General features: G+C 45.7%; 1 protein-coding gene across 7 annotated transcripts in view; it reads right to left on the reverse strand.

Moving 5' to 3' along the window:
- WDR19 (WD repeat domain 19) overlaps positions 1-16,813 on the reverse strand; it is a 435,717-nt gene that overhangs the window by 136,438 nt on the left and 282,466 nt on the right. The window lies entirely within an intron of this gene.

Consider the following 16,813-nt stretch of genomic DNA (forward strand, 5'->3'; position numbering starts at 1 on the left):
AAACACAAATACACAACCAATGAATGCCAATAAGGACAAATATGCCAAAAACCATAAATTTGAACATTTATAAACTGCAAAATAGCATAACTTTTCACTAAAGGAGAAACAGCCTGAGGATCAGAAGGGGCCACCACCAGGGACCCCTTAACCTTACATAAAAAGACACTGATGTGATTCTTAGGAAGGCTGGTCAAAGACAGAAATTCAGCTTACCAGTTACAGAGCAGGTGACCTGCGAATTGGACATAAAAGACGGGCGGGAGTTTAGCCTCCAGAGGAGATTTACAAGAAAAAAGATTAGCAGAGGTAAGAAACCTAATTTTTCGTTCTTGTACAATTCCTCTGGAAGCTAAACTCGAGGGACGTAAGCAGTCCCAACATATCATGGGGAGTCCGATGAGCCCGCCGCCAAAACAGAAGTCCCAAAAACGGTATCATGCTTAGCCACCACATCATGTTGGTAAAACTTGGTAAATGTATGAAGAGAGGCCCATGAAGCTGCCCTACAAATCTCTTCAGGCGAAACCGCATGTGAATCAGCCCACAAGGAAGCCATGCCTCTGGTAGAGAGCCTTCACTCCAAGGGGAGGCTTCTTCCCCGCCGACATATAGGCAGTGGAACTGGCCGAACGGATTGTTGAAGATTTCTTGGAATTTACAGGTGTGCGATCTTCGCAATCCCCCTGCGTCTTCACTTCTCTGAATAACTTCGTATCATCAGCAAATTTTATCACCTCACTCACCCAGATAGTTTATGAAGATGTTGAAGAGCATGGGTCCAAGCACCAAGTCCTGCGGCACCCCGCTGAAGATGCTCTTCCAGTCCGAGTATTGTCCATTTACCCCCACTCTCTGTTTCCTATGCACCAGCCAGTTTTTAATCCACGAGTATTTCATCCTCGATTCCATGGCTTGCAATTTTTCGAAGTAGTCTTTAATGCAGAACCTTGTCAAACACCTTCTGAAAATCCAGATATACAATGTCGACCGGTTCGCCCTTGTCCATCTGCCTGTTTACTCCCTCAAAGAAGTGCAACAAGTTTGTCAATCAAGATTTGCCTTTGCTGAAACTGTGCTGGCTGGTCCTCATCAGTCCATGTCCGTCAAGGTGATCAGTGATGCGGTCCTTTATCAGTGCCTCTACCATCTTTCCCGGTACCGAGGTCAGACTCACCGGCCTGTAGTTTCCCGGGTCTCCCCTCAAAAATTTTTGGAAGATCGGCATAACATTCCACCTCCCGAATCCCCTCCGCACACAGACACCCCAACCAATCCACCATCCCCCCCAAAACTCACACCCAGCACACACCCACTGCCCATCTCCCCATTAAGTACCCCTCAGCCTCCAAACCATAAAACCTTCACAGGCCTATTGGTAAGTCCGTTGATGATCTGCAACCCTCTCAGGTGGGCTGTCCGGGAGGCTCACTGCTCACAGCACTCTGCACCATCGCTCCTCTGGTCTGCCGCCGCCAACTGGAAGGGCCAGCTTTCTCCTCTCCATGATTTCCAGCATGGCCCCCTGGCAGGAAAGTTAGGGGCGCCTAGTTTCTGTAGCACCAACCAGGCCTCTGCCACGTTGCGGACCCGTCTCATCGCAGTCCCCACTGTCAGGGCCAAGGCACCGATATCTGAGGTCCTCTCGGTGTAAATAAGTAGTCACCGCTTGCATGTCCTTCCGCTTTTGCAAGGTAGCAGCCGCCACATCCTGGTAAATGTCCACCCTCAAATTATTCCATTTGTAATCCCTCTACTTCCGCGCTGCGTGGAAGATGTCCTCTTTCATCCGAAAACTGCCCAGGCACAAAATAATGTCTCGGGGTAAGTTGGATTTGGGCCGCCCCAAAGCCCGATGCACTCACTCTATTTCTATTTCCGGCACCCTCCCCTCACCTGCCAAGGCACTGGTGAGGATGTCTGTGCAGATGTCCAAGGCTGCCTGGCGTGCGTCCTGGTAGGCACTTTCTTCCGGCACCCCCCGGATCCGGAGATTACACCAACGGGATCTTAACTTCCAAATCTTCCAACTTATCTCACAGCGCCACTTCCTTGGTGCGGACTCCCGCCACTGCCTGTTGCACTGTTATAATATCCTCAGTCATTGTATTAACATGGGCTTCCACCGCATCTTGCCGTTTCACCAGCTCTCCCAGGTCCTGTTTTAAATCAGTAACTGCTTTGGTGACATCGTGGCGCAGGGATTGCATTTCTTTATGAATGTCCAGCAGCAATTCTCTCAGTGAGTCCAGTGCCTCCCGGGAGCACCCCTGCACATCACTACCAGGCCGTTCCTGGAGATCCACGCCGTCCCCATTGCAGCCTCCGATACCGCCATTTTGGCTGCCTGCGTCGGGCTCACTTCTGCTGCCTTCGGGGCTCCTTGTTTCTTTCCCGCAAATCCGTAGCTGTCTAGCTTTCTCATTGTCATCCTCTGCGTCTGGCCACCAGGCACAGTAATCCAGGAGGGTCACGAGCGTTGCTGTTGAGATAGGTAGGCAAAAAGTCCAGCGTCTCCACCTAAGCTCTGGTCAAAATCTCCCCCACTGCAGCACTACTCCTGGGCCACTCCACACCACCACGCCCGCCACACTAGTGGTCACTGCGGACCACCGAGACCGAACTAGACCGCTCATCAGCAGGCCAGGAAGTCTCCAAGAGGTCCCAAGCTTGGCATCAGCTCCTACCAATGTGGTCCACCTCCCTCTCCACTAAGAAGCTTAGCCCTGTAATGCCATCCAGGGTACGGGACAGTGTTCTGCAGCAATTCAAAGGGAGCCCAGTGCACTGGTCTCCGCGATGTCACAGGGGTGTGCAGCACCAGCACATTCAGGCAGAGAAGGAACTCGGAGTCCGCCGTTCAAGTGATCATCTGGCAGTGTGCACGCCCAAAATCAACAGCACACTCTTTCCAGTGCCTCATTCCGCTCCGACGCGCGCTGCAAACAACAGGCTGCTAACCCACCGCTGCTCCTTGTACCAACAGTGAAGAGGCAGGCCCTGCTGACACTCCCGCACCACGCAGTTAGCAGGCCGAGGATTTGCCGCCCAGCTGCAGTCCAGGGGCAGCACTGACGCTCTCCCTTCGGGGCACCGCAGAGCCAAGCACTTTCATACCTCACGTGCACCGCTGGGAGAGGCTCAAATCCACTGCGATTCCATTATTAAGTGGTGTTGCTAGCAGCTGTAGACGGAGCCTCCACTCTAGGCTTCCATCTTTGTTGGTGACATCACTTTTCCCCCTCAAAAGTGATTTAGAAAGAAAAGTGAAACACTGCCACCTGCTGGGTTTAAAAACTTAACAGAATGGAATTTTAATGTTAACACTGACGTAAGGCATTTTTGGAAAGGAAGTCATGTGATCAACTGTGCCATTGTATTCTAAAGCATGATAATTATTACAAATGATGTCACACAGAGTATAAATCTGTTTGCCTTGTTTTCTCTCTTTGAATAGCACTGAAATTCTGAAGGCTTGCTCTTCCCAGACAATGGGAGCATGAGTAATAAAACCTATTTGTTTATTACATGGCTTTTCCTCATCTGTTATTTGAATTCACAGCATGGAGTCTCTTGCCCAATCATGTGGGAAAGAGAATCCATTCTGGCAATTCTTTTGGCCTCGATGTTCAAGTCTTTCAGCCTTGCTTGAACAAATCCATCTAGAGATGGAAGCCCAGACGCAGGCCAACCCTGGCGCACGGGACCCGCCAGGACAAAGAGATGGTCAGAGAGATGGAAGTCATTCGTGGCCTCCAGATATCTCAAAAGGAGACGCTGCACATCTAGAGATCACAAAACACGGTCCTTTGACATGGAGCCCGACAGAACAAAAGAAGGCAGCTGAACTGCCTGGTTGACATGGAACGAGGAAACCACTTCTGGGAGAAAAGAAGGCACAGTCCTCAAAACCACTGCAGACTCCGTGATGCGGATAAAAGGATCTCTGCACGATAACCTAAAGCTCTGACATGTGACGTGCAGAAGTGGCCACAACAAAGAAAACAGTCTTGATTGTAAGATCTGTCAGAGAGAACCCATCCAGGGGTTCATAGGGCGGATAAACCAGAGAGTGGAGAACCAGATTTAGACTCCACTCAGGATAAGGGAGGCCTCAGCCTCCCCGCCCCACATAAGAAGCAGACAATGTCCAGGTGAGATGCCAGGGAACCCCTGAGGGAAGAGGGACCCAAACACGAAAGCCTCGCAATCTGAGCGTGGAGAGAAGAAACCTGCCTGCCTGCAGGAAGTCCAAAACACTCGCCACAGATGGAAACAGAGGATCCAAATGAACCCCTGCACACCAAGCCTGAAAGCACCTCCAAGCTTTTGCGTAGGCCAACACAGTAGACTTTCTCTTGCTCTGAAGGAGTGTAGTGATGACCCCTAGCTGTGTATGCGGAGCGCTCAATCATCAGACCGTAAGACCAAAGCGGTTTGGATCTTGAAGTACTATAGGGCTCTGCACAAGCAGCCTCCGGTGGCATGGACGATGCAGACCTTGCTCCGAGCTCAACCACACGAGGTCTGCATACCAAGGTCTTCTGGGCCAGTCTGGGGCCACTAGAATCATCGGACCCACTTGAGAGGCCATCTAGTGCAGAACGCGCCCTATCATCGGCCACGGGGGAAAGACATACAGAAGTTCCCCCTCAGGCCAAGAGTGAACGAGAGCTGTGACGGCTAAAGAACCTGTTCACTTTCCAGTTCCCGGAGGACGCCATCAGGTCGAAGGTGGGACAACCCTACCAGCGAACTATGGACTCGAATGCTAGCCTGGACAGAGACCATTCTCCCGGGTCCAGAAATTGTCAACTCAGGAAGTCTGCCTGAACGTTGTCTATGCCGGCCACATGAACCGCGGACAAGGCCACCAGATGCCTTTCCGCACAGAAAAATAGCATCCAAGCCTCCAAGCTTAGCAGGTGACCCCTAACAGTTGACATAGGCTACAACTGTTGCACTGTCTGAGAAAAAACGAACGGCCTTCTGATGGAGACACTGGAAAAATCTCAGGCGGTCTAGGCGGATCACTCGCAGCTTCAGTCGATTGATCAATCATCTGCTTTCCAGTGAAGTCCACTGGCCCTGGACCGGTACAGAGCGGCAAACTGCTCCCCAACCGGACAGACTCGCATCCACTGTCAGAGTCACCGAGGCCAAGACTCGCAGAGGAAGTCCCCTGTCCAGAGAAGCAGGGTTCAACCACCACAGCATGCTGCTGCGGGCTGCCATCAATCAAGGCACATTTACCCCCAGGGCATCCGAGTCAGCAAGGATGACTGAAGAGGATGGAAGCAAGCTCTGGCCCACGGAATCATGTCTATGGTCGAAACCATGAGACCCAAGACCAGCAGATACTGCCAAGCCATCAGGGCTGGAACAGCTAACAGGGTTCAAAAGGTATTCCGGAGCTTGAGCTTCGTGGAATCAGGCAGGAATACTGGTTCCAGCCTGTGCGGAACTGGACTCCCAGACCACAGGCGAATCCATAGCATTCGCTGAGCGGAAACTGAATAAGCTCCTGGCTTAGCAAAAACTTTCAAGATGTCAGAGTGCGGCTGTCAAATAATTCACCCTGGATGCCAGGAAGTTGAGGTCATGAAGAACAACATCCTCGGGATCCTGGCGGAGCTTGGTGTGACACGCCCGGGCCACAAAGGAAGTGGCTGTCACAGCTCACACTCCTGCTGCTGTGGAATCAAAAAGACACCTGAGAACAAAATCCACTCTTCTGTCTTGAACATCCTTCAGGACAACCCCTCCATCCGAGGGTACAGAGGTATGCTAAGTGACCTGAGCCACAGCCAAAGCCACCTTCAGCAGGACTAGGCGCTTGGAAAACTCCGAAGCCATGGGATACAACTTTGTCATGGTCCCAGCGTACTTCAAGGGACCCTCTGGGGACTCCCAGACCTCTAGGAGCATTTCTGCTAAAACTGCATTGTCCTGAAATGTAGCGGACAGCGGGGGCTTAGAACTCATCACTGAACATTCTGCCTGTACCACTTGGTCTGAATCAAGATTCAGCATCCGTAGTGACTCTGAAATAAGGTTGGGTAGGTGGCTAGACTTGAAGAGCCTGCGCATAGTCTGGTCATCTCCCAGGTCCCGGAATCCACAGTTCTGGGCATCCCCGACATCTGCTAAATTTGCCACGAATGCAGAGGCTGCCGAGGAAACATGCAATAGCAAAGGCACAGAAACAGAAGCAATGGTGGGAACCTGCCGCTGGCTTTCTGGTGCTCCAGCAAAGAAACAAATTGACATGCTGGACTCCAAAGGTGGAACAGACTGCTGCACAGGAGTCTGCGTGGGAGAGACAGGTATAGCCCTTTTTTTTTCATAAAAGCCTGATACCCACAAATTCCGGTGGAAAATAGTCACTGGCGGCAAGAGCCGCTCTGCGGGACTTAGATTTGGAATGCTTAGAAGATTTATGATACTTTTCCCAGTAACTGCGCTTACGTTTTGAGGAAGCGCCCTCCAACCCACTTCAGACGTCCCGACACAGCAATCGCATCTCTGGAGTAATTGAAGGAAGGGAGGGCCTCTCTGGAGGAGGGAAGTGCGGAAACCACGAACGGTTCACACCATCCCCCACATTTATTGCATGAATCCATGCCATTCTGTCCTGAGTAGGCCATATGTGATTTTTGGAGCACTTTTAAAAACTTTAATTAAAATCCAAGATGGCTGCTGCAGGTGCCAATTTTGCCCTAAAACGGTCCGGGAAAAACGCAGGAAACCCAGAAAAATAGCAATTTTACAATTTTACTGGTGGGGGGGGGGGGGAGGACAGGGCATGCAGGAAAACCACCCAAAACCCTGATTTTCATACCCGCCAAAATCTGGGGCATAGATACACCACAGAGACATGTGCTGCAATATAGATCAATGGCAAGCCAGCAATATACAGGGCAAGCAAAGGAGATCAGTACCTCAAGCTGATAAACTGGATTTATCAGCCTCACCTTCTCTGCCACCTCAGACAACGACCACTAGGACCTCTCAGGGAATTATCAGGGAAGATATGCAGTCCGGTTCTGATCCTGGCGTACTTCCTGTGCTCTACCCCTTAGCAGACAAACCCGGGGTGAGATGGCTCCCGATCCCAGAGACCCAATCTGATCTGCAGGCTGTCTGGGGGGCTTACTGCAGGTTCTGCTAACAGGGCACTCCCAGAAACAGATAATCTTTAAGTAAAAGTCTGTGATCTCCCACCGAAGGATCACTCCCCCAGAGTGAATCCGCAGCACTTGGGCAATACCCGCATCACAGAAAATAAAAGACTAGAAATTGAGAAAAAAATTCACGAGCAGAAGAAACTTAAAGTCAGCAGCAAAGTTGCAGAAACAAACTGAGCTTCGAGGGGAGTGTACAGGGAGATGACCTCGGAGAAGAGGATGGATTTATTTGTAAGTTCTGCAGGCAAGGCTAGAGTAGATGCAAGAACCCTCGAGTTCAACCTCCTGAGGAATTGTACATGAAAGACAGAAAACAGAGAATGGGTTTAAATAGTCAATATTCTCAATGGAGAAGGGTAAATAGTGGGGTTCTAACAATCAAACAACAAGACCCAATGCAGCTAGAATTCTTATATTGACAAAAATATGAGCTGCTGAATACTTTAGCAGATGAAATAGCGTGCACCAAAAGAGGAGGAAAAGCCTCAGAACCCCGTTAGGGAAGAGCCCTTATCTAACTAGAGAAGGTAGGTCAAGTCATCGGCACAAAAACCCAACTGCTTAGTTTTTCTGGCTGACAATTTGCAGTCTCAATAACACCAGTGTGAAAAAGTACTAACAATACTAATATATAAATAGGTTGGGTTTTTCTGACACTAGCATTCTACTTTAGGAGTGAATACCAGCTGTGACACGAGTTTTGGAGGTTTTTGTGCTGATGACGTGACCTATCCTCTCTAGTAAGAGAAGAGCTCTTCCCTAAAGGGGTTCTGAGGCTTTGCCTCTTCTTTTGGTGTACGTTGATATTTCATCCACTAAAGTATTTAGCAGCTCACATTTTTGTCAATAAATGGTGGGGTTCCCCAGGGGTCTGTGCTGGGATCACTGTTTTTTAACATATTTATCAATAATCTAGAGATGCAAATAACTAGTGAGATAATTAAATTTGCTGATGACACAAAGTTGTTCAAAGTTGTTAAATTGCAGGAGGACCTTGTGAGACTGGAAGATTGGGTGTCAAAATGACAGATGATATTTAATGTGAGCAAGTACAAAGTGATGAATATGGGAAAAAGGAATCTAAACTATGGCTATGTGATGCTGGGTTCTGTGTTAGGAGTCACTGCCCAGAAAAAAGGATCTAGGTGTCATTGTTGAGGATAGGTTAAAACCATCAGCTCAATGTGCTACTAAGAAAGCAAATAGAATGTTAAGAATTATCAGGAAAGGAATAGAAAACAAAGATGAAAATGTTATAATGCCCTTATATCGCTCTATGGTATGGCTGCACCTCAAATATTGTGTGCAGTTCTGTTCGCAGTATCTCAAAAAAAATATAGCAGAATTAGAAAAGGTACAAAGAAGGGCGACAAAAATGATAAAAGGGATGGGACAACTTTCCTAGAAGGAAAGGCTAAAGCAGCTAGGGCTCATCAGCTTGGAGAAGAGATGGCTCTGGGGTGATATGAAGGTATTGGGTCAGGATAGCTGAAGCTCTTACAAACAGTACAAAATGCTGCGATTAGATTATTAGGCCATGCATATATTCATGATCATGTGATACCTTTTGTATTTAAAATTCCATTGGTTACCAATGGAATTTAGGATCAAATTTAAGATCCTGATGTTGGCACATAGAACATTATTTCAGCTACAGCCTTCATATCTTTTTAACTTGGTGTTATTTTATGCCCAAGGCATTTATTGCAATCTTTGAATGACAATAGGGTAGTCGTTCCTCATATCTCGAAGGCACATCTTTCGTCAACTAGAGTTTGTGCGTTCTTTTATTTAGTTCTGCGGCTATGGAATAACTTGCCCATAGACTTGAGAAAAAAAGAATCATATATAAATTTTAAAAGACATTTAAAAGGACATTTTTTTCAACTGGTTTTCTCAAACTGAAGAATTGAGTCTGGGACTGTAATCTGTATTTATGTAATGATTAATTTCTGTTATGGAAATTTTTAGTTGTATGTATTAGGGTTTATTGAGATTTGATTGTTTTATTGTTTTACTATTAGAATTTTTATTATTAGAATTGTTATTATTGAGATGTTGATTGTTATAATATTTTATGGAAAAAAAATTAATTTTTGCTTTTATTCTTTCCTTTCCTATTTTTAAATGGAGTTCTTTTCTTAATGAATGTGAACTATACATTGTAAATCGCTTGGATCCTTTTTAGGCTGTTATGCGGTATATAAAGTTTTTAATAAACATATGATAGAGGTCTATAAAATAATGAGTAGAGTGGAAAGGGTAGATGTAAATTGCTTGTTCACTCTTTCCAAAATACTAGGACTAGGGGACATGTAATGAAGCTACTACACAGTAGATTTAAAACAAACCAGAGAAAATATTTCTTCGCACAATGTGTAATTAAACTCTGGAATTCATTGCTGGAGAATGTGGTGAAATCAGTTAGCTTAGCAGAGTTTAAAAAAGGTTTGGATAATTTCCTAAAAGAGAAGTTCATAGGCTATTATTGAGATGGCTTGGGGAAATCCACTCTTTTGTTCCTAGGATAAGCAGCATAGAATCTGTTTTGCTACTTTGGATCTAGCTAGGTGCTTGGGATCTTGGTTAGCCAGTGCTGGAAACAGGATACTGGGCTTAATGGATCTTCGGTCTGTCCCAGTATGGTAATTTTTATGTTATTTGCCCTGAGGACTCCGTTTTAGCTGCTGCCCTCTCTCACGGGGGCTACTACTTCTCCCATACACCATGCCCTACTGGTCGAGGTGTGGTGTTGGGCTTCTGGGCTACTGGACTTGATGGACCATTGGTCTGACCCAGTAAGGCTATTCTTATGTTCTTTCTCTCATCTTCATGCAGATGTCAACTTCTTCTCCCATCCCAAATGACACTGCTTTTCTTCATTTGACATCTACTCCATCCACCTATTCACTCCTCTATCTCTCCAGATAGCGGTCATTTATCATACCCCCAACAAATCCTTTTCCTTCTTTTCTCACCGAGTTCAACTCTTGGCTTTCTGTCTTCCTTGATTCATTTCTCCCTCTCTCCTTCTTGGGGATTTCAATATTCATGCTGATGATCCTTCTGACACTTATGCCTCTTAAGTTTCTTACCTTAATCTCCTCATTTGACCTCCAGCTTTATTCCACTATCCCTACTCATTGGCATGGCCATTGACTCGATCCTGTCTTCTTCTCCAACTTCTCCACCTCAGTGCTCTCCAACTCTGACCATCATCTGATAACCTTCACACTTATCCACCCTCCCCTTCAGTCATACCCATCACCAACAGGTTTTGAAATCTTCAAGCTCTCAATCCTTCCACACTCCCCACCACTGTTTTACCTCTCGTTGCCTCCAATATGTTATCCAAGTCTGTCGACAAGGCTGCCTCATCATATAACTCTATTCTCTCCTCTGCTCTGGACACACTTGCTCTCCATTTCCCACTCTGTCAGGCGCACCAGACCCCAGCCTTGGCTGACTCCCAGTATCCACTACCCAAGTTCCTGTACCCACTTCGCCGAGTGCCTCTGGCTTAAATCTTTTACACATGCTGACTTCCTACATTTTAAACTTATGCTGACCTCCTTTAATTCTGCTCTTACACTGGCAAAGCAAGACTACTACAACCACTTAAATAACTCTCTTTCTTCCATCCCTTGCCATCTCTTTGCCACGATGAACTTCCTCCTCAGTGCTCTCTCCTCTGACCCCTCCTGCCCTCTCTCCCCAGGCGATGGCTGAATACTTCCATGAGAAAGTTCACAATATTGCCCTTGAATTCACTGCTAAGTCACATCCTTCTCCCCTTTCCACTTTCCAGCTCCCACCACCCCTTCTTTCTTCACCCAATCAACTCATGACGATCCTGCACATCTCCCCCATCCTGACACCCTCCATGTCTGGTCCTACCTTCTCGACCCTTCTTCAACTCTCGCTGATTTTTCTTCCTTCTCTGAAATCACAGAGGAAGAAACTGCACAACCTCAGTCAAACCCACTACATGCCATTCTGACCCTATTCCCACCCCTTTACATGACCCCACCACTCATAATGTTATCACTACTGTCTGTCTTATACACACTGTCCTATTGCACTACAACTGTTCCCAATGCCTTCAAACATGTGGTGGACCCCAACTATCATACTGTTTACTGTCTTCTGTTCCTACCCAAGCTATTGAATGTGTATCCTCTGTTACTGCCTTGACTTCCTTTCATCTCATCTGACTCTTGATCCTCTACAATCTGCCTTTTGCCCCATACAATCCACAGAGAACCACCTTTACTAAAGTCTGCAGTGACCTGTCCCTGGCCACATCCAAGGGCTTTTACTCAATTCTCATCCTTTTAACCTCTCTGCTGCTTTTGATACTGTTAATCATTGCTTACTCCTTGATACACTGTCTTCACTTGGATTCCATGAATCTGTCCTCTCCTGGTTTGCCTCCTACCTCTCCCATTGCACCTTCATTGTATGCGTTGGTGGATCCTCCTCTGCTGCCATCCTGCTAATAGCGGCAGTGGACAAGAAGGTCATAGTTACTCCATGAGAGACGCTTTTAAACATGTGTACTGAGGAATCCCCTGAGGAAGACCGAAACACCATTAGGGACAATATGTTAGTTGTACCCTGGCATCGAAAGTGAAATTTTTGACAGCGCTGGAGTTCTATGAAACAGATAAGTGCAGTTTCACACGTTAGGATTGATATTACTTGCTAGGATATCTTGTTGTAATTCTCTATGAAACATTTTACAATTAAAAGGATTATAAAATAAATTAAAAAAGAATTCAAATAGATAGGGAGGTTGGGGGAGGAACAAATGATTTCAAAAAAGGTTTGAGGGGAGATCCAGGAAACTACAGACCGGTGAGTCTGACCTTGGTACCGGGAAAGATGGTAGAGGCGCTGATAAAGGACCGCATCATTGATCACCTTGACGGACACGGTCTGATGAGGACCAGCCAGCACGGTTTCAGCAAAGGCAGATCTTGTTTAACAAACTTGCTGCACTTCTTCGAGGGAGTAAACAGGCAGCTAGACAAGGGTGACCCGGTCAACATTGTATATCTGGATTTTCAGAAGGCATTTGACAAGGTTCTGCATGAACAACTACTTCGGAAAATTGCGAGCCATGGAATCGAGGGTGAAATACTCACATGGATTAAAAACTGGCTGGAGTATAGGAAACAGAGAGTTGGGGTAAATGGACAATACTCGGACTGGAAGAGCGTCACCAGTGGGGTGCCACAGGGCTCGGTGCTTGGACCCGTGCTCTTCAACATCATTATAAACGATCTGGACATTGGTACGAGTGAGATGATTAAATTTGCAGACAATATGAAATTATTCAGAGTAGTGAAGACAAAGGGGGATTGCGAAGATCTGCAACGTGACATAATCAGGCTCAAGGAATGGGCATTGACATGGCAAATGAGGTTCAACGTGGACAAGTGTAAAGTGATGCATGTCGGTAACAAAAATCTCATACACGAATACAGGATGTCCGGGGCGGTACTTGGAGAGGCCTCCCAGGAAAGAGACTTGGGAATTCTGATCGACAAGTCGATTAAGCTGTCCGCGCCGCTGTACCAGGCCATGGTGCGTCCTCACCTGGAGTACTGCAACCAGCACTGGTCGCCATACATGAAGAAGGACACGGTACTACTCGAAAGGGTCCAGAGAAGAGCAACTAAAATGGTTAAGAGGCTGGAGGAGTTGCCTTATAGTGAGAGACTGGAGAAACTGGGCCTCTTCTCTCTTGAAAAGACGAGACTGAGAGGGGACATGATCGAAACATTCAAAATACTGAAGGGAATAGACTTAGCAGATAAAGACAGATTGTTCACCCTCTCCAAGGTAGGGAGAACGAGAGGGCACTCTCTAAAGTTGAAAGGGGATAGATTCTGTACAAACGAAACAAAGTTCTTCTTCACCCAGAGAGTAGTTATAAGGGAAAAAAACCTCCAGGGATTCAAGACAAAGTTGGACAAGTTTCTGCTAAACTGGAACGTACGCAGGTGAGGCTGGACTCATTTAGAGCACTGGTTAGTTAACGCTAGTTTTCCAAGTTTTAGAAACACTCCCTAGCGCATGGGATATAGAAAAACGGTTTCGAATAATTACAAGTCACTTTGGTGTGAAGAGAAAGCGTTTTTGTATGACAGTTGGAGTGATTCGACTCAATTTGAAGAAGTGGAATGAGAAACACTACCTGTTGTTTCTTTTTTGTTATCCCACTAACAGTTGTCATAACCCAGGGTTCTGTCTTAGGACCTCTTTTCTCTCTTTATACCTCATCCCTCTGTGCCCTGATCTCCTCCCATGGCTTCCACTATCACCTATATGCTGATGATTCCCAGATCTACCTCTCTACTCCTGAGATATCACTTAAAATCCAAGAAAAGGTCTTCTGTTTGCCTGACATTGCTGCCTGAATGACCCGCCGCCATCTGAAACTAAACATGACGAAGACTGAGTTGCTCTTCTTTCTTCCCAAACCCTTTGCTCCGCTCCCTCCATTCTCTGTCTCTGTAAATAATATTGTTATCATTCCTGTTTCTTCTTCTCATAACCTTAGAGGAGTCTTCAACTCCAACCTCTCATTTTCTACTCACATCCATCAGACTGTTAAAGCCTGTCACTACTATCCAATGCCCTTGTGATAAATTGTACATTAGACACACATACAGATCCATCAAAACATGACTTACAGAACACAAATCCAGAGTTCACACCATTGATACAGCTCCGATAATAAATCATTGGATGGCAATAAGCCATTCTTTAAATGACATCAGATGGCACATTCTTGACTCAGTTACAAAAGGGTATGAGGGAAGTAATACTAAAAGTCTACTGAATTTAAAGGAACAACGGTAGATCTTTCGATTAAAAACTCTGGCACCGGTTGGCCTTAATGAAGAAATAGATTGGATGTCGATCGTTTAGTATGCAAAACCAATATAGCTGTATCACTGATGGTTTAAAACCCAGGGCAGGAAATGACTTGAGAGGCTCAGATCAAATGATCAAAGGATAACAGTAGCAGAGCAAGGCAACAGAAGCTGGGTAAGAATGTTCCATCTCAATCTGATACAAACAGATACATACAGTATACTCTCTTGATAATGAAAGCATAGTAACACAAGGAAAGCATGGTTTTAATGGATTCATTTTTTGTAGATTTATCGTAGATAAGGAACTCCAACCTTGATGAAAGTAACTGAAACGTGGCCATGTCGGAAGGGGACATCCTTGCAAAACCTTGATATAATAGATAAGAGTCTTTCACTATTTATAAATCACATAGTATTGAAACATATATAGTATTATACAATGGGACCTATGAAGAACTGAGCTGTGCAAATGGAATACCAAGCCCTTGTGGTTTATCGCCGAAAGCAGCCGTCTGAGGATCCAACAAAGAAGTTATATTACTTTTGATACAAGGGTAGATCATATATACACAAAATTGTTTGAATTTTGGATCTCTCTAACCACAGTAGCCATTTTTGGTAGGCTACTATTTCTACAACATTTTCAAAATTCACTCCTTCCTCTAGAGTCTAGGAGCTACCCAGACCCTTGTCCACACCCTTGTAACCTCATGCTTAGACGACTGCAATTTACTTCTAAACAGTTCTCCCACTGAACCACCTATCCCCCCTGAAATCTGTACAAAACTTATGTACAACTTATCTTCTGCCAACTTTGCTACATTCATGTTACCCTCTCCTCAAATCATTTTACTGGCTCCCCGTCTGCCTTTGCGTACAGTTCAAACTCCTAGTACTAACCTACAAATGTGTTCATTCTGCAGCCCCTCAGTATCTCTCCTCTCTTGTCTCTCCCTACATGTCTCCCCAAGGACTTCGTTCCTCAGAAAAGTTGCTTTTATCTGTACCCTTCTCCTCTACTGCCAATTCCAGAATTCATGCCTTTCATCTTGCTGCCCCTTATGCCTGGAATAAACTACTTGAGCCCGTATGTCACACTCCTTCTCTTGTTCAAACATAGGTTGAAAATACACTTTTTTTAAGATAGCTTTCAACTTATAACCCTACTCCCCACTGCCCTCTGCTCCCCACCCTAGCCAGCAGTTTAACCATCCCTGCTAACTGTAACCCCATATCCTGGCATCCTGTTTGTCTGTCTTTATTGATTAGATTGTAAGTTCATTTGAGCAGGGACTGTCTCATTTCTGACTCTGTACAGTGTTGCGTACATTTGGTAGCACTCTAGAAATAATTAATAGTAACAGTGCTAGCAGCAGTAATTTGCACTGAGCTATGTAAGCATTACATGGAATATAAGAATCAAATTGCATTGTATAAGCATCCATTTTACAAACTGAAACATCTAAATTATGAACCGGGGAAAATATGAGACATGGATGTCTGTGTGGCAGCATAGGAAGTCCATCTTATAAAACGGCCACACAGATATCCACACTGAGTAGGATAGCTTAATGGTTAAAACGGTGACGGAACATTTGCGCGCGAGACTTCAGCGCACCAACATTACAGCGTCGACATTTCGGCGCAAGACACCAGCGCGTCATCTAACAAGTGACTTTTAAAGAACTCCAATGGAGGGTGTGGGGGGGAACCCCCCCACTTTACTTCAGACTGTTCGTGCTGCTGTTGGAGGGATGTGGGGATGTGCAACCCCCCACATTATAGAGAAAACTTAACTTTTTCCTAAAAAAATCAGGAAAAAGTTAAGTTTCCTCTATAATGGAAGGTTCCAACCCCCCCAAAGGCAGCGCAAAGAAGTAAACTGGTGGGGTTCCCCACTCACACCCCACGTCGGAGCTCTTTAAAGGTCACTTTTTAGGTGGCGCGCTGGCGTCTTGCGCCAAATTGTCAGTGCTGCAATGTCGGCGTGCTGAAGTCTCGCTTGTGAATGACTATGAACCAGCTAAAACAGTGGATTAATAGTAAGGGGACCCAGGTTCAAATCCTACTTTATTTGTGATTTTTTTTTTTTTTTTAATTGTAAGCCCTCCAGGAATTGAAAAATACCTGCTGTGTCTTAATGTACATCATTTCAATAGCATTCAGGTTTGCAAGTACCTTATATATTCAAGTACAGTAGGCATTTTTCTGTCCCTGAAGAGCTGACAATTTTAAAATATAAAAAATAAAGAGCTGAAATGGGATTTGAACCTAGGTCCTTTAGTTCTCTGTCTATTGCACTAACCATTAGGCTGCACCTCAGACCTGAATGCTGTGAAGAATGTCTTTAGTACCTGAAGTTGTCATAGAGCTTGGAATCCCTTGCCAGTTTCACATTCAGGAGAAAGGAAGGAGGACAGCAACCACTGGGGGATTAAAGAGGTGTTGAGCCTTAATCACTCCAGTGGACACCTGCTCATTCAGAGCACCTTTTTGTAACCCGGATGTGATAACTACCAGGTCTACATCACAATGTCCATCTTTTCAGACATGGATGTCCCTTTCCCTACAGTGAGAAAAGCTGGATATTCATCTTTTGGACCCTCTCTAGTCCTTCCCAAAACAAGCCCAGACTACACCCCTTTGCTTTATAGATGTACTGCAGTGTTAGACATCCATATCCTGGCTTTTTAAAATCAGTATTTGGACATCCATGCAATGATTGTCTAAATGCCAGTT

The sequence above is a fragment of the Geotrypetes seraphini genome, chromosome 1 (genome assembly GCF_902459505.1).
Source record: "Geotrypetes seraphini chromosome 1, aGeoSer1.1, whole genome shotgun sequence".
NCBI lineage: Eukaryota > Metazoa > Chordata > Amphibia > Gymnophiona > Dermophiidae > Geotrypetes > Geotrypetes seraphini.